The 21,713-nt window shown below is 43.0% G+C and overlaps 1 pseudogene; it reads left to right on the top strand.

Annotated features, from left to right (window-relative positions):
• Positions 1-416: 416 nt before the first annotated feature.
• LOC120571438 lies at positions 417-19,298 on the top strand (annotated as a pseudogene).
• Positions 19,299-21,713: the final 2,415 nt, after the last annotated feature.

Raw genomic sequence — 21,713 nt, 5'->3', positions numbered from 1 at the left:
GATATTAGAGTTGTGTAATGGCAAAATTACATTCAAGCATGATTCTTTTATATTCTTATCTTATTTCTGTTTTTAGTTTCACTCACGATGCTGAAAGTGAGTTTATGTCATTCTCACATGTTGATTCTGATTCTCACTAAACTACCGTGAGCAGATCGGAGCAGACTTTTTCATTTTTAAGTCCCAAAAACGCCATCGCCGTCTAAACGAAAGGCACATCTGATAAAATATTTTGCAGTTTTCACTTTCGAGCGTTGCCGTATGAACAGGGCCTAAGTTTCACTCAGGTGTTTGAGAGAGATAAGAACCAGTTATTGATAAGGTCACTTTATATTTTACTCTGGTTCTGTCAAGGGCTGTGTTGAATTATTGTCAACAATATAAACTTTTATTCAACTTAATGAAGAGATATTTCTATTATTTTTAGACATATATTTTACCTAAAGGTGTCATATTATTCAATTAATAGTATAAGTATATCATGCGCCTCTCTGTGTGTATGTGCTCATTGCAAAAGAAGCTGTGTGCAGTCAGTTGAGGAAGAGGTTCAAGGAATATCCCTGATGAACAGAAAGTTAAGCTGAGTCATAAAATTGGTTCAGGCCTTCATGGGTTAAAGGTGCAGATAAGCAGGAACACAGGAAAGGTCACGAAAAGGGGAAGAGGAAGAAAAGCACGCTGGCTTGCAGACTGCAAAATGCAACCGGGTGCATCAGGACACATTTATGGCATTCTTCTATTGACATTATATGTATTGGGATATACTATATTTTTCCCTGTCATACTAATGGTAGTATGGGCATTGCAACACACCCAGTCTCTCTCTCAAAGCGCTCCTCTTGGAGGAATGAACAAAGCTTGATAACCCCTCCCTCCTCTTCCTCTCAAACACAGCCAGCTCCACTCTGTGATCATATTTCCTTGTTCCCTCCCCTTCAGAGCAACAGTTTGCAGATGGGTGGAACCAACATGCTGGGGGAAGTACAACAGCATATCACATGCTGTTATTACATCAGAGCTCAGACTAGTTTCACTTCTCAGGAAGTGAGACACAAGACAGTCAGACATTCGTTGTCACTGAGCGAGAGGTGAAATGGCGCAGAAAGGAGTTCAGCTGGACCGGAAACCTTCTCTTGTTCCATCTGTCTGGATCTACTGAAGGATCCGGTGACTATTCCCTGTGGACACAGCTACTGCATGAACTGTATTAAAGGCTTCTGGGATGAAGAGGATGAGAAGGAAATGTACAGCTGCCCTCAGTGCAGGCAGAGCTTCACACCGAGGCCTGTACTGGTGAAAAACACCATGTTGGCAGATTTAGTGGAGGAGCTGAAGAAGACTGGACTCCAAGCTGCTCCTGCTGATCACTGCTATGCTGGAGCTGAAGATGTGGCCTGTGATTTCTGCACTGGGAGAAAACTCAAAGCCATCAAGTCCTGTCTGCAATGTCTGGCTTCTTACTGTGAGAAACACCTCCAGCCTCATTTTGAATCAGAGACATTCAAGAAACACAAGCTGGTGGAGCCGTCCAAGAAGCTCCAGGAGAACGTCTGCTCTCGTCACGATGAGGTGATGAAGATTTTCTGCCGTACTGATCGACAGCTTATCTGTTATCTCTGCTCCGTGGACGAACATAAAGGCCACGACACAGTCTCAGCTGCAGCAGAAAGGGCTGAGAGGCAGAAAAAGCTCGAGGGGAGTCGACAGACCATCCAGCAGAGAATCCAGGACAGAGAGAAAGATGTGAAGCTGCTTCAACAGCAGGCGGAGGCCATCGATCGCGCCGCCAATAAAGCAGTGGAGGACAGCGAGAAGATCTTCACCGAGCTGATCCGTCTCCTGGAGAAAAGAAGCTCTGATGTGAAGCAGCAGGTCAGATCCCAGCAGAAAAGGGAAGAGAGTCGAGTCAGAGAGCTTCAGGAGGAGCTGGAGCAGGAGATCACTGAGCTGAAGAGGGAAGACGCTGAGCTGAAGAAGCTCTCACACACAGAGGATCACAGCCAGTTTCTACACAACTACCCCTCACTGTCACCACTCAGCCAATCAGCATCCAGCATCCATATCCGTCCTCTGAGCTGCTTTGAGGACGTGACAGCGGCCGTGTCAGAAGTCAGAGATAAACTACAGGACGTCCTGAGAGAGAAGTGGACAAACGTCTCACTGACAGGGACTGAAGTGGACGTTTTACTGCCACAACCAGAGCCCAAGACCAGAGCTGGATTCTTAAAATATTCACGTGACATCACACTGGATCCAAACACAGCAAACACACGGCTGTTATTATCTGAGGGGAAAAGGAAAGCAACATTCATGAGTCCACATCAGTCTTATTCTAGTCACCCAGACAGATTCACTGACTGGCCTCAGGTCCTGAGTAGAGAGAGTCTGACTGGACGTTGTTACTGGGAGGTGGAGAGGAGAGGAGACGTTGATGTAGCAGTCGCATACAAGAATATCAGCAGAGCAGGGAGGTCGGAGGAATGTGGATTTGGACGAAATGACAAATCTTGGGCGTTAGATTGTAACAACAACAAATATATATTTTGGTCCAACAAAGTCCAAACTCCCGTCTCAGGTCCTGAGTCCTCCAGAGTAGGAGTGTACCTGGATCACAGTGCAGGTATTCTGTCCTTCTACAGCGTCTCTGAAACCATGACTCTCCTCCACAGAGTCCAGACCACATTCACTCAGCCCCTCTATGCTGGACTAAGGGTTTATTGGTTTGGAGACTCTGCTGAGTTGTGTAAACTGAAATAGACAGAAGTCATTTAAGGGTTAAATTCTGTCATTCTGAGACATTTATTTATTTTAAAAAAAAGAATTCATTTTTTCTCATTTTTTTGACTCATTCAAGACTTTTGTTGATGCTTTTTGATACATTTTTATATTTTTTTTAAGGTGGTTTTTATTGAAAGATTTTTGACGCTCGCTACAACACACACACACACACACATGGACACACACACATGGACACACACACATGGACACACACACACTGACACACACTGACAAACACACACACACAGACGGACCCACACACACAAACACACACACACTCTCTCACACTTACACACATGGACACACACGTACACACAAACACACACACACACTCTCTCACACACACACACACACACACACGTACACACACACACACACACTCTCACACACACACACACACACACACGTACACAAACACGGACACACACTGACACACACACACACAAACACACACACACATGGACACACACACATACACACACAATGACACACACACACACAAACACACGCGGACACACACGTACACACACACACACGTGGACACACACGTACACTCACACACACACGGACACACTCACATGGACACACACACACACATGCACATACACACACCCAGACAAACACACACGTGGACACACATGTACACACACACGCTCACACACTGACACACACAAAGACACACAAACACACTCTCTCACACACACACACACACACACACACACACACACTCTCACAAACACACACACAGGTGGACACACACACACGGACACACACATACAAACTCACACACAATGACACACACACACACACACACAAACTTACACACAATGACACACACACACACACACACAAACACACACACAATGACACACACACACACACACACACAGACACACACAATGACACAACACACACATACACACAATAACACTCCTCAAACACAATAACACACACACTCTGCTGAGTTGTGTAAACTGAAATAGTCAGAAGTCATTTAAGGTAATATCCTGTGTTTTAACCTTAAATAATATAATAATTATTTAGTCTCCATGTTTGTAGCTGAAGATGATTGTTGTCTTTTTCATTTCTTTACACGTTTTGTTGCTTTTCTTACTTTTTTTCTTTTATAAAAACATGTCACTTTCTTCGATATCTATCTGCTTTTCTAAACGTTTTTGTACATTTCTTTGACGTCTTTGTTTGCATGTATTGACGTTTTAGAAGTGATGAGATGATTTCTGTGTGTTGATGAAAACCATCTCGGGAGCCCCAGAAGCCTCAATGTGCTCAGTTGAGATCTGTTATTTTACCTTTGATTGTTGAAACAAGGACGATATGTTAAAAAGATCTTTACCGAGATGATCTGGAGATATTAGCTGTTTGTTATTCATGTATTTCTACGCTATGTATCTGTGGGACAGGAAGATGTCTGTTAAATAGCGATGTCTTAATAGTGTATATAAGGGTGTTTAAGTTGTATGTTAATATAGACAAGTCGAAGAAAATCTTTCAAGGTGGCAGAAATGCTTCAGGACATTGTATTTCTGAATATATCTGATATGTTTGGCATTTTATCTCATACATTTTGTCACTCTATTGAGAAATAAATACTTTTAAATCCAAAAACATCGTTCTTGTGACTTGATAATACCTCTGAGTGACTTGTAAGACCTGTTGCAGATACTAGGCAGTAGCATATTAAAGGTTTTCAGGCTCCAACGGTGGGACCCTCGTTACAAAGTTAGAAGTGTTGTTTGGTGGCCATTTAAATATTCATTAAGTATGGCAACCAAACGTGAACAACTGAAAACTTGCTTGTAAATTCTAATATAGATTTTATTTATTTACTTTTAGCATGTATAGAGCCAGCATATCTCCACCAGACTCCATGTAAATAATCAGGACTTTTAGCGTGTATAGAGCCAGCATATTCCACCAGACTCCATGTAAATAATCAGGACTTTTAGTGTGTATAGAGCCAGCATATCTACCAGACTCCATGTAAATAATGGGACTTTGATAGTTTTATTTAGTTTGTGTCGATTTGATGGTGTGTTTCACGATGATTAAAGTCCTGATTATCTTTACATGGAGTCTGGTGTAGTTTGGTGATGGTGGTTTCGGGCTGTTTGATGTTAAACTAAAAGGATCTTACTCTTTAACTAAAAGGTCTATCTCTGTAGGGATCCATCCCATAATGTTGTCAGACACTTAGAATAATAATCTGAGTCTGTCAGAACGTTTAGTGGACGCTGAAAGGGTCCAGATTGAAACCTAGCGAAGGTCCCCTTTAATATCTGGTGTTTTCAGAGTCCAGAGGTGGTGGCTTCTGTGGGGAAACTGAGCTACAACCAGCTGGTGGAGAAAATCATCGACTACAAACACTCAGCAGACAGCAGCCGAGTCAGTGAAGGTAACACACACACACACACACACACACACACAGAGACACAGACACACACACGCACAGACACACACACACACACACACACAGACAGACAGCAGCCGAAGTGAAGGTAACACACACACACACACACACACACACACAGACATAGACACACACACACACACACACACACACACACACATACACACAGACACACAGACACACACACACACACAGACATAGACACACACATAGACACACACACACACACACACAAACAGACAACACACACACACATAGACAACACACACACACACACACAACAACACACACACACAACACACACACACACACACACACACACACACACACACAGACAGACAGACAGACAGACAACACACGAATATCCATATACTTTATTTCACCTAGTAGTGTGTGTGTGTGCGGTACTTCTTGTGGGTAGTCTCGTGTAATCTCATGTGTGTGTGGCAGTGTTCTGTGTAACTAGGGTGTTCAGGTAGGCAGTGTGTGTCTCTGTGTTGTGTAGGTAGTACCAGTGCCTTCAGGTGTGTGCACTGTGTGTGTGTGTGTGTGTCTCAGTGTCTGTGTGTGTTGTAGTGTGTGTCTGTCAGTGTGTGTGTGTCTGTGTGTGTGTGTGTGTTCAGGTTTCGTGTGTGTGTGTCTGAGGTGTGTGTGTGTGTGTGTAGTGTAGGTGTGTGTGTGTGTATGTGTGTGTGTGTGTGTGTGTCTGCAGTTCCTAGAGTCCACAGCGACCCAGCTCTCCTATCACGGTCTGTGTGAACTCAACACGACGGCCAAGGAGGGAGAGATCTCTGTGTTCTTCAGAAACAACCACTTCAGTACCATGATCAAACACAAGGTGGAGACACACACACACACACACACACACAGATATATATACACACACACACACACACACACACACACACACACACAGCACACACACACACACACACACACACACACACACACAGTCTCACTCACACACACAGACACACACACACACACACACACACAGACATACAGACAAACACACACACACACAGAGACACACACACACACACACACACACAGAGACACACACACAGACACACACACACACACACACACACACACAGACATACAGACAAACACACACACAGACACACACACACACACGCACACACACGCACACACACAGACACACACACACACACATACACACACACACACACACACGACACACACACACACACACATGCACACACACACACACACACACACACACATACACACACACACAGACATACAGACAAACACACACACAGACACACACACACACACACACACACACACACACACACAGACACACACACACACACATAAATAAAAACACACACACACGCACACACACACACACACACACACACACACACACACAGAAACACACATATACACACACACACATATACACACACACAGACACACACACACACACAGAGACACACACACAATACACACACACACAATACACACAATACACACACACACACACAGAGACACACACACACACACACACAGACATACAGACAAACACACACACACACACAGGAACTTTTAAACCGGGAACGGTAACATCACCGTTAAAAGGAATCAATAGAATTATATAAAGTCCCGTCAGATTTTCACTGGTTTTTGTTTCCCAGCAGGTTTTAAATGTCGAAAAGTTGCTCATTTTGTTAAAAGGTGCTGTCGTTACCCGATCCGTTCTGCCTGCCTGATCTGTTCCACGTTAGCATCCACCGGAAGCTAACGTTAGTTTAGCTAACGGCTAATTCGGCTAACCGCTAGCCGACAGCTAGATTCAGTCTAAAATAACGTTAAGTCAAACTTAATGGGAGAAGCAGGCTACAGCTACATTAAGACTTTACAGTAATAACAATAAAGACGAGTGTTGAGTTATTGTATTTTAAATGTGCACAAGTAAAGTAGAACTGACGTAACAGCTGTTATATATGTTAACGGTTATTTTATATTTCAAGTTTTATTTTGAGGGTCTATTAAAGTTATTACATGCTGTCTCAGCTAACGGTTAGCCAAATTAGCTGTTAGCTGAACTAACGTTTGCTTGCCTGTGGAGGCTGTCGACCGGAAGCGTGGAACAGATCGGGCAGTGTCGTAAATCCTCGTACAACAGCGCACGCGCGAACATTTTGCGCACATTTGCTGAAACTGGCTCCTCTGGCACCACCTACAGCCTGGAGTGAGATTTGCAGAAATCCACCACAGCTCCCTGTTCAGATGCACCAATCAGGGCCAGAGGGGCGTGTCTAACTGTTCAGATGCACCAATCAGGGCCAGGGAGGCGTGTCTAACTGTTCAGATGCACCAATCAGGGCCAGAGGGGCGTGTCTAACTGTTCAGATGCACCAATCAGGGCCAGAGGGGGTTGTGTAACTGTTCAGATGCACCAATCACGGCCAGAGGGGGTGTGTTTAACTGTTCAGATGCACCAATCAGGGCCAGATGGGTCATGTGGTCCCCTAATACTGTATCTGAAGTCTCTTTTATATAGACCTTAGTGGTCCCCTAATACTGTATCTGAAGTCCCAGGGCTCTGTTTACACCTATCACCATTTCTAGCCACTGGGGGACTAATAGACAGGCTGGGGGAACTCATATTAATGTTAAAAATGCCATGGGACCTTTTTAAGTAAGGGATAATGTAGAGGCTTCAGGTCCTGATCACCCTGTCGGGGTTGTATTCGCTATAACAACCGCCTCGCTCTACATTATCCCGCTTATTACATGGCTACTTACTAAATAAATCAATAATTTGACTAATAACTTGACAAAATATAGATTTAAATGGGAGTTTATTGATTTAAATACGATTGTATTGCTTCCACTAGAGAAAATAGTCCGTTCCGTCTCTACGGTTGGAATCCTGCGTCCATAGCAACGTAAAAACTCTGTAATGCAATCCTTCGTCTATTAGCTACTCAACACCACCTTACGGGCTGTGGTAGTAGCCGTATATTTTATGAGGTGCTGCCGTGGTGGACAAATGACCCAGCTGCTGTTTTATTCACTGCAGGAATTGACACAACATTAGCTGAAGCGTTGTAGTGAGCTAGCGGGCTATCGGCTGCTCTAATTTACAGTAAACTGAACATTTATGTTGACGGTGAAGTGAGACACGGTGAATGGCTTCTGGGAATATTTATGTGGACGTTATGTCCTCATTCATCTCGTTTCCTTTTGCAGAGCCGGCATGTTGAAACACCTGTAAGTTAACGTTAAACAAGTTGCAAATGTAAGCTAACTATTAGCGGCTTTGTTGTCCCTGCTGCCTTGCTGCGTAGCTAGCGATCATAGACGGTTTAGAAAGATACTAGCGATAGACGCTCATCAGATCTGCTGTCATTGCTTGAATTGGAGGACAGAAGTTGCTCCACGTTTCCCCACTTTTTGCCACAGCTGATAGGCTAAATTATCCGGACTTCTTTCAGCGGATTGATTGATAGCTGTCCTCCAGAGTGAACAGAACGGCGTCCATGGCAATGCTCTGCTTTTGCATGGCAACGGTGTGTTATCCTTAGCAGCGGTCTGTTATCAAGAAATAACAGACCGCATTCTACATTAGAATTCAAGCAAGCCATGTAATAAGATTTAATATTAGTCAGTGACAATGAGAATAATGATACAAGCACGATCATTCCCTCCAATATCGTGAATCATATCGCAATCGCAATAGCAGTCCAAAATCATCCCACTACATATTTTCCTCATGTGGTGCAGCCCTAGCGTTCACACTGAGGTGTGTCCGTACAAATCTGGGCGGGCAGATTAGATAGTAAGATACGAATAGATTTGCACAGTTTAAATATTTGAAGAAAGGCGACAAAAACCTCGCAAGAATCGACCGAAACTTAGAAATCAGCGCAAAAAGACTTGAAAAAAGGGACTTAAACAACACCGTATAAATACTCTGTTACGGTGCGTATTATTCCAACTTTTTTCTAACGTTTTTAAGAGTTTTTTTTCCTAAAATCTTCCGACTTTATTGCTTTAAATAAACCGACCATTTGACAGCGAGTAACGCGATTAAACAGAAATGATCCCGTGATCAGACTCGGGGCGATTAAAGCCGCGCAAATATTCCCTTCTCTTCGATGTGAACGAGCCAAAAGCTCCTGTTGTTGTTGTTGTTGTTGTTGTTGTGTGTTTGTGTAGTTGTTGTCATGGTGATGATGATGATGTCGTTGTTGTTGTGTTTGCAGGTCAGAGGTCAGGGGTCACAGCAGGGCGCAGCACGCAGAAGAGAGAAGGACTCGGACTGTGTCGTCCTATAGACTCCTTTTATTATTATTGTAATCTATTGAGACACACACACACACACACACACACACATATATATACACACACACACACACACATATATATACAGAGACACACACACACACACAGACAGACAGAGACACACACACACACTTACAGACACTTACCGAGTTTTTTGGAAAGTTTGTAAGAAATGTGAGAAGGTCCCACAGAGTCTGGTGGAGCACACACATACACACAGACACACACACACACACACACACACACACACACACACACACACACACACACACACACACACACACACACACACACACACACACAGAGACACACACACACAGAGACACACACACACACACACACACACAGGTACTGCTGTCTGATAGAAAGGTCTACGAGTCGCAACAAACGGCTTTATTAACGGCCAATAATTAATAATTCTCTAAAGCTTAACTGGTCCAAAATCAACCTTTTTAAGAAGAATAACTTCTGGGTGGACAGGCTGTGAGAAACTGACGAGTTAAGAGCTGAGAAATAATCCCAAATGATGCAGAATTAAGCAGAATTATCCACAAAAGTTTGTCTGTATTTGTGACTGACCTATAAGGCATTAGGGGATATTTACTGGCTGTTAAAGGGATACTTCACCGATTTAGCATTCAGCTTTGTATCAGTAGAAACCCGATAGTATTTCTGAATGACCGTGGCTCCCCTCCCTCATGTCCCCCTGAGAGCGAGATTTCTGCATTTGGGTTGGAAAAATCTTCCGATGACGTAAAATAACGATTTTTAGCGTCATTGGAAGATTTTTGGGCCAGAGGCAAAGGACTACAGCCAGTAGTAGGATCTACTCCGTATGTTTTCAACACGCCCAACAGGGCTGGACTGCCGAGTCTGGCCGAGGTATTCGAATGAAAACGACTGTCAGCCATCTTGAATCTTCGCTAAACAGGCTTTTGTTTTCAGCAGAAAACATTTACAACAATTATCTGCATTCAAACTACCGGACGTGTGTACCACCGGGATACATCGGTACAGATCGGAGAATATGGAGGAAACGTTATTACAGACGCAATACTCGGCACACTACGTCGAGCTTCCGCCTGCACGGAGACCAGCGGTGTCGCTCAATGCCGCTTAGCGGCTAGGGGACATCCTCATCGGCTAGGTGGAAAGCTAACGCTAGCTGTCCACCTGTCCCAGCCATCCTGCTTGCAAGTGTCTGCTCATTAAACAACAAGCTGGACTACATCCTCCTTCAACGAAACTCCTGCTGTGTTTTTGTTGTTGTGGAAACATGCCTGAACAACAGTGTACCGGAACCGGACTATCCAGCTACCAGGCGCCTGCCTCGCCCCGCTGGAGGTGGACTGGTGTAGAAATAAAATCCAACTAGCTACTGCTAACTGCTGGTGGAGCTTGTGACTGTTAAATGCCGACCATCTCGACATTCCACGCTAATTCACGGCTGTGTTTATACTCTGTGTTTAGCTACACCAATGCTAGTATGCGTAGCTGAACTTTTACGGATCCTGCTTGCAAGTGTCCGCTCATTTAGACCACAAACTGGACTACATCCAACTTCAACGACACTCCCAACGTGAGTTCAGAGACCGTTGTGTTTTTGTTGTTGTGGAAACCTGCCTGAATAGTGTACCAGACTGTCCAGCTACCAGGCCTGCTAGCCCTCCGAGCTAGAGATGCTCTGTCGCCAGGTAAAAGAGGTGGGCTGTGTTAACACCGAGTGGCGCAGACATGTGGTGATTTGTATCCATTTAACTGCTAACTGCTGGTGGAGTTTGTGACTGTTAAATGCCGACCATTCTACATTACACGCTAATTCACGGCTGTGTTTATGCTCGGTGTTTACAGCCCACCAAGCACTAATGCTAGTATGCGTCAGCTGAACTTTACGGAGCCTATAAAGTGTGTGTACTAAATGTAGCCTGTTTCGTATGTCGTTTTTATATAATGTCGTTTTTATATAATGTCGTTGAGTCACGATGAAACGTTGTTTCATGTATATGGTTGAAATAAAACACGCTTGAGTTGAGTTGAATGCCTCTGTCTGTCTGTGAAGCGGTAGGCGTGGCTTGGGAGTGGACTCAATGCAACGAAGCAGGTGCATTCTGGGATTTGGTGTTTTTCATCCATATAAGACCAAAACACATTTTCTGGCTTTTCTCGGCCTAGAAGTCACCAATTAAATTTTTTTTTTCACATTTCTACTACATAAGTGACCCAATTTAAAGATATATTCAGCTTTCCAGCGGTGAAATATTCCTTTAAGTTTCACTCAGGTGTTTGAGAGAGATAAGAACCAGTTATTGTTAAAGGGGCAAGCTTAAATAAATTTGATGGAAAAATGATTCATTGCTAATTTTTTATATATCCAGACTAAAATGACACAGTTCATGTTTTTTTTCCAAAATATATTTATTTTCTAAGTTACACTCTGTATCTCCCGAGATACATTGCCCATTTAGGGTAACAATTTGCAATGTATTCTTTTTTATTATAGTTCATATGACAACTTTTAAAACATTTCATGAACAATTAATTAGCTAAATTATTTGTGTGTGTGTGTGTGTGTGTGTGTGTGTGTGTGTGTGTGTGTGTGTGTGTGTAAAATAGAGAAAGTATTGGTAAGGGGGGTTCCCTTCCCTCTTCCTTCCACTCATTTACTAACACGCATCATCATAACACACATCATGTGGACACACATATACAATATGTACAGCAAAACCACTACATCTTTCACCTAACAATTTGAAATACTCCTCTAATCATTACCTAAACATCTTCCCTCGTTTATTCTGGTTTGCTTGTTTATTCTGCTTCGCTCCTTCCTCGGCCTCATCACTAGAGCTGCCATTCAAATTGTCACTGCTGCTGTTGTCATCCTCACACTGTCCCTCTGTAGGCCTATACAGCTCATCTTCCTCGACTTCCTCACTGGATCCCTCCTCTAAATCTGATGAACCATCAGGTGGCAAAACTACAGACTTCACCTCTCTCTTTCTTGTACTGTAGAAACTGCTGACAGAAATTCCCTGAAAACATGTACACTGTTGAATTCATCAATAATACACATTTGAGAGTAAAATAAAACGGTAATCAAAGTTGCACACCTTTATACTATTCAATATCTGTAGAGAACAGGCCTCAAAACATAAATATATCTGTGAGTGATCAGCCCTGTTAAATACCTTTTGATATGGGCAATGTATCCCCCAAGATACAGGCATTCAATGCCTGATGATCAAAGTTGTGAGAAGATTATTTTAAAAATATCCACAAGAACATGTAAAACTATCCTTAAAAAACTATTTTCTAAAACAAAATCACTCTAAAATATCATAATCGTGGAAAATATAAAAACACTTACCTCATGGAAAGTGTCATTGTTGACGTATGCTGCCATTTTAGGTTTTGATACAAATGTTTTGAATGTTGGCATAAAATCACATGACCTGATTAAATTACCCATCACCCCATCAGTGTTTCTCATCAACTGCAACCACATAATGCCCCTCCCCCCATAGCTCCTTCCCCTACAGCCTGTTAAATGACTGTATCCCCCAAGATACAGAAACTCTTTAAGGGTCACTTTATATTTTACTCTGATTCTGTCAAGGACTGTGGTTGAATTATTGTCAACAATATAAACTTTTATTCAACTTAATGAAGAGATATTTCTATTATTTTAGACATGTATTTTACCTAAAGGTGTCATATTATTCAATATCAATTGAGGAAGAGGTTCAAGGAATGTCCCTGATGCACAGAAAGTTAAGCTGAGTCATAAAATTGGTTCAGGCCTTCATGGGTTAAAGGTGCAGATAAGCAGGAACACAGGAAAGGTCACGAAAAGGGGAAGAGGAAGAAAAGCACGCTGGCTTGCAGACTGCAAAATGCAACCGGGTGCATCAGGACACATTTATGGCATTCTTCTATTGACATTATATGTATTGGGATATACTATATTTTTCCCTGTCATACTAATGGTAGTATGGGCATTGCAACACACCCAGTCTCTCTCTCAAAGCGCTCCTCTTGGAGGAATGAACAAAGCTTGATAACCCCTCCCTCCTCTTCCTCCTCTCAAACACAGCCAGCTCCACTCTGTGATCATATTTCCTTGTTCCCTCCCCTTCAGAAATACAGTTTGCAGATGGGTGTAACCAACATGCTGGGGGAAGTACAACAGCGTATCACATGCTGTTATTACATCAGAGCTCAGACTAGTTTCATTTCTCAGGAAGTGAGACTCAGACAGTCAGACAGTCGTAGTCACTGAGTGAGAGGTGAAATGGCGCAGAAAGGAGTTCAGCTGGACCGGGAAACCTTCTCTTGTTCCATCTGTCTGGATCTACTGAAGGATCCGGTGACTATTCCCTGTGGACACAGCTACTGCATGAACTGTATTAAAGGCTTCTGGGATGAAGGGGATGAGAAGGAAATGTACAGCTGCCCTCAGTGCAGGCAGAGCTTCACACCGAGGCCTGTACTGGTGAAAAACACCATGTTAGCAGATTTAGTGGAGGAGCTGAAGAAGACTGGACTCCAAGCTGCTCCTGCTGATCACTGCTATGCTGGAGCTGAAGATGTGGCCTGTGATGTCTGCACCGGGAGAAAACTCAAAGCCATCAAGTCCTGTCTGCAATGTCTGGCTTCTTTCTGTGAGAAACACCTTCAGTTTCATTTTGAATCAGCTCCATACAAGAAACACAAGCTGGTGGAGCCGTCCAAGAAGCTCCAGGAGAACGTCTGCTCTCGTCATGATGAGGTAATGAAGATGTTCTGCCGTACTGATCAGCAGCTTATCTGTTATCTCTGCTCCGTCGAAGAACATAAAGGCCACGACACAGTCTCAGCTGCAGCAGAAAGGACTGAGAGGCAGAAAAAGCTCGAGCGGAGTCGACAGACCATCCAGCAGAGAATCCAGGACAGAGAGAAAGATGTGAAGCTGCTTCAACAGCAGGCGGAGGCCATCGATCGCGCCGCCGATAAAGCAGTGGAGGACAGCGAGAAGATCTTCACCGAGCTGATCCGTCTCCTGGAGAAAAGAAGCTCTGATGTGAAGCAGCAGGTCAGATCCCAGCAGAAAAGGGAAGAGAGTCGAGTCAAAGAGCTTCAGGAGAAGCTGGAGCAGGAGATCACTGAGCTGAAGAGGGAAGACGCTGAGCTGAAGAAGCTCTCACACACAGAGGATCACAGCCAGTTTCTACACAACTACCCCTCACTGTCACCACTCAGCCAATCAGCATCCAGCATCCATATCCGTCCTCTGAGCTGCTTTGAGGACGTGACAGCGGCCGTGTCAGAAGTCAGAGATAAACTACAGGACGTCCTGAGAGAGGAGTGGACAAACGTCTCACTGACAGGGACTGAAGTGGACGTTTTACTGCCACAACCAGAGCCCAAGACCAGAGCTGGATTCTTAAAATATTCACGTGAAATCACACTGGATCCAAACACAGTAAACACATGGCTGTTATTATCTGAGGGGAACAGGAAAGCAACATACATGAGTAAACAACAGTCTTATTCTAGTCACCCAGACAGATTCACTAACAGGTATCAGGTCCTGAGTAGAGAGAGTCTGACTGGACGTTGTTACTGGGAGGTGGAGAGGAGAGGAGGAGTTTATGTAGCAGTCGCATACAAGAATATCAGCAGAGCAGGGGGGTCGGATGAATGTTTATTTGGACTAAATGACAAATCTTGGGCGTTATATTGTGACGACAACAGATATATATTTTGTTACAACAAAGTCGAAACTCCCATCTCAGGTCCTGAGTAGGGAGAGTCTGACTGGACGTTGTTACTGGGAGGTGGAGAGGAGAGGAGGAGTTTATGTAGCAGTCGCATACAAGAATATCAGCAGAGCAGGGGGGTCGGAGGAATGTAGATTTGGACGAAATGACAAATCTTGGGCGTTAGATTGTATCAACAACAAATATACATTTTGGTCCAACAAAGTCCAAACTCCCGTCTCAGGTCCTGAGTCCTCCAGAGTAGGAGTGTACCTGGATCACAGTGCAGGTATTCTGTCCTTCTACAGCGTCTCTGAAACCATGACTCTCCTCCACAGAGTCCAGACCACATTCACTCAGCCCCTCTATGCTGGACTAACGGTTTATTGTTGGTCTTATGGAGCCTCTGCTGAGTTGTGTAAACTGAAATAGACAGAAGTCATTTAAGGGTTAAATTCTGTCATTCTGAGTCATTTATTTATTTAAAAAAAGGAAAACTTCTCTAAATTGCAGCTTGTTAAATGAGAATATTTTCTGGTTCCTTCACTCCTCGAGGCTTTTTTCTGCATTTTGATGCTTTTTTAATTTTTTGACTCATTCAAGACTTTTGTTGATGCTTTTTGATACATTTTCAATGTTTTTTTACGGTGGTTTTTATTGAAAGCTTTTTGACGCTCCACCACACACACACACACCACACACACACACATGGACACACACACATGGACACACACACTGACACACACACGCCACACACACACACACACACACAGATGAACACACACACACAAACACACACACACAAACACACACACATATGGACACACACACACACACAGACGAAAACACACACACAAACACACACACACACACACATGCAAATACACACACATGGACACACACGTTCAACCAATGACACAAACACACACACATAGACACACATGTACACACACACACAGACACACACTGACACACACATACAAACTCTCACACACACACACACACACACAAACACTCTCACACACACACACACACTCTCTGCTGAGTTGTGTAAACTGAAATAGTCAGAAGTCATTTAAGGTTAAATTCTGTGTTTTAACTCTTAAATAATATAATAATTATTTAGTCTCCATGTTTGTAGCTGAGAGATGATTGTTGTCTTTTTTCATTTGTTTACACGTTTTTGTTGCTTTTTCTTACTTTTTTGCTTTTATAAAAACATGTCACTTTCTTCGATATCTATCTGCTTTTCTAAACGTTTTTGTACATTTCTTTGACGTCTTTGTTTGCATGTATTGACGTTTTAGAAGTGATGAGATGATTTCTGTGTGTTGATGAAAACCATTCGGGGAGCCCCAGAAGCTCTCAATGTGCTCAGTTGAGATCTGTTATTTTACCTTTGATTGTTGAAACAAGGACGATATGTTAAAAAAGATCTTTACCGAGATGATCTGGAGATATTAGCTGTTTGTTATTCATGTATTTCTCCACGTTATGTATCTGCGGGACAGGAAGATGTCTGTTAAATAGCGGTGTCTTAATTGTGTATATAAGGGTGTTTAAGTTGTATGTTAATATAGACAAGTCGAAGAAAATCTTTCAAGGTGGCAGAAATGCTTCAGGACATTGTATTTCTGAATATATCTGATATGTTTGGCATTTTATCTCATACATTTTGTCACGCCTATTGAGAAATAAATACTTTTAAATCCAAAAACATCGTTCTTGTGACTTGATAATCCCTCTGGAGTGACTTGTAAGACCTGTTGCAGATACTAGGCAGTAGCATACGCAAAGGTTTTCAGGCTCCAACTGTGTGGGACCCTCGTTACAAAGCTAAAGGGTTGTTTGGTGGCCATTTAAATATTCATTAAGTATGGCAACCAAACGTGAACAACTGGAAAACTTGCTTGTAAATTCTAATATAGATTTTATTTATTTACTTTTAGTGTGTATAGAGCCAGCATATTTCCACCAGACTCCATGTAAATAATCAGGACTTTTAGCGTGTATAGAACCAGCATATCTCCACCAGACTCCATGTAAATAATCAGGACTTTTAGCGTGTATAGAGCCAGCATATCTCCACCAGACTCCATGTAAATAATCAGGACTTTTGAAAGTTTTTATTTAGTTTGTGTCGACTTTTAATGAAGCGTGTTTCAAGATGATTAAAGTCCTGATTATTTACATGGAGTCTGGTGGAGATATGCTGGCTCTATACACACTAAAAATCCCTGATTATTAGAGTCTAGTGAATATCTGGCTCTATAAAAGTCCTGATATTTACATGGAGTCTGGTGGAGATATGCTGGCTCTATACACGCTAAAAGTCCTGATTATTTACATGGAGTCTGGTGTAGTTTGGTGATGGTGGTTTCGGGGCTGTTTCATGTTAAACTAAAAGGATCTTACTCTTTAACTAAAAGGTCTATCTCTGTAGGGATCCATCCCATAATGTTGTCAGACACTTAGAATAATAATCTGAGTCTGTCAGAACGTTTAGTGGGCGCTGAAAGGGTCCAGATTGAAACCTAGCGAAGGTCCCCTTTAATATCTGGTGTTTTCAGAGTCCAGAGGTGGTGGCTTCTGTGGGGAAACTGAGCTACAACCAGCTGGTGGAGAAAATCATCGACTACAAACACTCAGCAGACAGCAGCCGAGTAAGTGAAGGTAACACACACACACACACACACACACACACACACACACACACACACACACACACACACACACACACACACACACACATACATAGACACAGACAGACGAAGACACAACACATGAATATCTATATACTTTTTTCTTTATTACAACTGTGTGTGTGTATGTGTCTCTGTGTGTCTGTCTGTGTGTGTGTGTGTGTGTGTCTCTGTGTGTGTCTGTGTGTGTGTGTGTGTGTCTGTGTGTGTCTGTGTTTCTCTGAATGTGTGTTTCTGTTTGTGTTTTGTGTGTGTGTGTGTGTGTGTGTGTGTGTGTGTGTGTGTGTGTGTGTGTGTGTCTGTGTGTGTGTGTGTGTGTGTGTGTGTGTGTGTGTGTGTGTGTGTGTGTGTGTGTGTGTGTGTGTCTGCAGGTCTGGTAGCAGAGCAGTTCCTAGAGTCCACAGCGACCCAGCTCTCCTATCACGGTCTGTGTGAACTCAACACGACGGCCAAGGAGGGAGAGATCTCTGTGTTCTTCAGAAACAACCACTTCAGTACCATGATCAAACACAAGGTGGAGACACACACACACACACACACACACACACACACACACAGACACACACACAACAGAACACACACACACACACAGATATAACTACACACACACACACACACACACACACACACACACACACACACACACACACACACACGAACTAGAAACACATACGACAGACACACACAAAAAAAAAAAAAAAAAAAAAAAAAAAATTTTAAATTATTTATTTAGATTTTTTTTTGTAATCATTTCCATTTTTTTGTAATTTATTTTAAGTGTGTTTTTAAATAATTTAATTTCTTTGTTAATAAAGTTGTATCCTCTCTCTCAGGCTCCCCTGTACCTGTTGTTAATAAAGTTTTATCCTGTCTCCCAGGGCCACCTGTACCTGTCCCTGTTGTTAATAAAGTTTTATCCTGTCTCCCAGGGCCACCTGTACCTGTCCCTGTTGTTAATAAAGTTGTATCCTGTCTCCCAGGTTCACCTGTACCTGTTGTTAATAAAGTCCTGTTGTTAATAAAGTTATGCATGTCTCTCAGGGCCACCTGTACCTGTTGTTAATAAAGTCCTGTTGTTAATAAAGTTGTGTGTGTTCCAGGACCACCTGTACCTGTTGTTAATAAAGTCCTGTTGTTAATAAAGTTGTATCCTGTCTCTCAGGGCCACCTGTACCTGTTGTTAATAAAGTCCTGTTGTTAATAAAGTTGTGTGTGTTCCAGGGCCACCTGTACCTGCTGGTGACCGACCAGGGCTTCCTGCAGGAGGACAGTCTGGTCTGGGAGTCTCTTCACAACGTCGAGGGAGACGGGAACTTCTGCGACTCTGACTTCAGGCTGTGTCATCCCTCCGCAGAGACGCCGGCGCGCGCGCGCCGCCAGCCTGGCTGGCCCGCGGACCAGCAGAGACAGATCGACCAGGTGAGACAGGTCGACCAGGTGAGACAGGTCGACCAGGTGAGACACGGACTAATTAATGGAAACACGTTGCATTTATTGGACTTAAAAACTATGGTTAAAAGTGTGGACCCTACACACCAGACTCCATGTAAATAATCAGGACTTTTAGTGTGTATAGAGCCAGCATATCTCCACCAGACTCCATGTAAATAATCAGGACTTTTAGCGTGTATAGAGCCAGCATATCTCCACCAGACTCCATGTAAATAATCAGGACTTTTAGCGTGTATAGAGCCAGCATATCTCCACCAGACTCCATGTAAATAATCAGGACTTTTAGTGTGTATAGAGGCAGCATATCTCCACCAGACTCCATGTAAATAATCAGGACTTTTAGTGTGTATAGAGCCAGCATATCTCCACCAGACTCCATGTAAATAATCAGGACTTTTAGTGTGTATAGAGCCCGCATATCTCCACCAGACTCCATGTAAATAATCAGGACTTTTAGCGTGTATAGAGCCAGCATATCTCCACCAGACTCCATGTAAATAATCAGGACTTTTAGCGTGTATAGAGCCAGCATATCTCCACCAGACTCCATGTAAATAATCAGGACTTTTAGCGTGTATAGAGCCAGCATATTTCCACCAGACTCCATGTAAATAATCATGAGCATAGTGTGACAGTCTGTTGGTTGTCTGTAATGCACAGTGGAAAAAGAAAAGTAACTATTACTTAATTCTGAGGAATTGGGTTGGGTGCACATGCCATCGTGGCTCTCCACACTCCTATTTCTGAAAGAAAGAAAAAGAGTCATCAATTTCCATTTGAGCCCCTCATAGTTAAATCTATATGCACACTAGCATGTAACTGTACTTCATTAATTATCTATGAGAATACAGATGAATTAACAACAGTGTATTGTTCTTTAGTGTAACTTTAAGTCAGTTAAATGATCTTATTTCTGCTAACGTTAGCTCTTAAAGCATGTAAAGGCAGTAGCAAGACTTTATCGGTGCTTTATGGTTATTACAGTTAGCCAAACGTTCTAATAAACTTGGTTAAACATTTGCTAATAGTTAGCGTTAGATAATGATAAGCATTGACAATCACCGTTTCGTAGCTAAACTTCAATTTGCAGAAAATTAACGTTAGCATGTTTTACCATAAGTGGCTAGCTAACGTTAGACAATTTACATGGTAACATCAGATACATTTACTTTACAATGTGACTCCTCTTATATGACTATGGGACAAAGATATATTTAAAACTTAGCAAAGCTAAATCTTACCTTGAATTATGTATGCTAGCTTTCAGCAGAAGTTGCATCCAGATTGCCAGTGAACGTGTGTAATGTAACGGCGGGTGTAAGCAGCGGCTAACTAAAAAATAAATAAAAAATACAGTCAGATACCGCCTAACCGGGTTCACCGCTCCTCCCTCACTCCTTCTCGCGTCTAAAACGTCACATCCGCAACTACGAGGGCCGCCCATAAACGCAAACTCGAGACGGATTTCAGATCTCCACAAACCAATGGGGGGCGTCACCACATGCTCTGTCCATTTATATTAACAGTCTATGGTGTCTCTGTGTGTGTGTGTGTGTGTGTGTGTGTGTGTGTGTGTGTGTGTGTGTGTGTGTGTGTGTTGTGTTGTGTCTTGTTTTTTGGTTTGGTTTGTGTGTGTGGTGTTTGTTGGTTTGGGTGTGTCTGGGTGGTGGTGGTGTGTGGTGGTGGTTGTGTGTGTGTGTGTGGTGTGTGTCTGTGGTGGTGTGTGTGTGTGTTGTGGTGTGTGTGTGGTTGTGTGTGTGTGTGTGTGTGTGTGTGTGTGTGTGTGTGTGGTGTGGGTGTGTGTGTGTGTGTGTGTGTGTGTGTGTGTGTGTGTGTGTCTGTGTGTGTGTGGGGTCTGCAGTTCCTAGAGTCCACGCGACCCAGCTCTCCTATCACGGTCTGTCGTGAACTCAACACGACGGCCAAGGAGGGAGAGATCTCTGTGTTCTTCAGAAACAACCACTTCAGTACCATGATCAAACACAAGGTGGAGACACACACACACACACACACACACACACACACCAACAAACACAGTTTAAATGTAAATCAGATTCAGTATGTGTGATGAACCTGCTGACAACAACACAACATTGTTTCATCACAATTCAAGAAGTCAGAGAAGTTTTAAGGTTCAGCCTCAAATCTCACATTCCCAAAATACTATTCACAACCCGAGAGCTGAAACTCTTCTCTCCCATGTTTCCCATGAGACCTGAATGCAGCATCAGTGTTACAGGTGTGTGACTCCTGTGAACAAACTGACACAGTGTGATGTATTACATCTACATTTAA

Source organism: Perca fluviatilis, chromosome 13 (assembly GCF_010015445.1).
Source record: "Perca fluviatilis chromosome 13, GENO_Pfluv_1.0, whole genome shotgun sequence".
NCBI lineage: Eukaryota > Metazoa > Chordata > Actinopteri > Perciformes > Percidae > Perca > Perca fluviatilis.
Note: the sequence above shows the minus strand (reverse complement) of the source record. Positions and strands in the feature narration are given on the sequence as shown.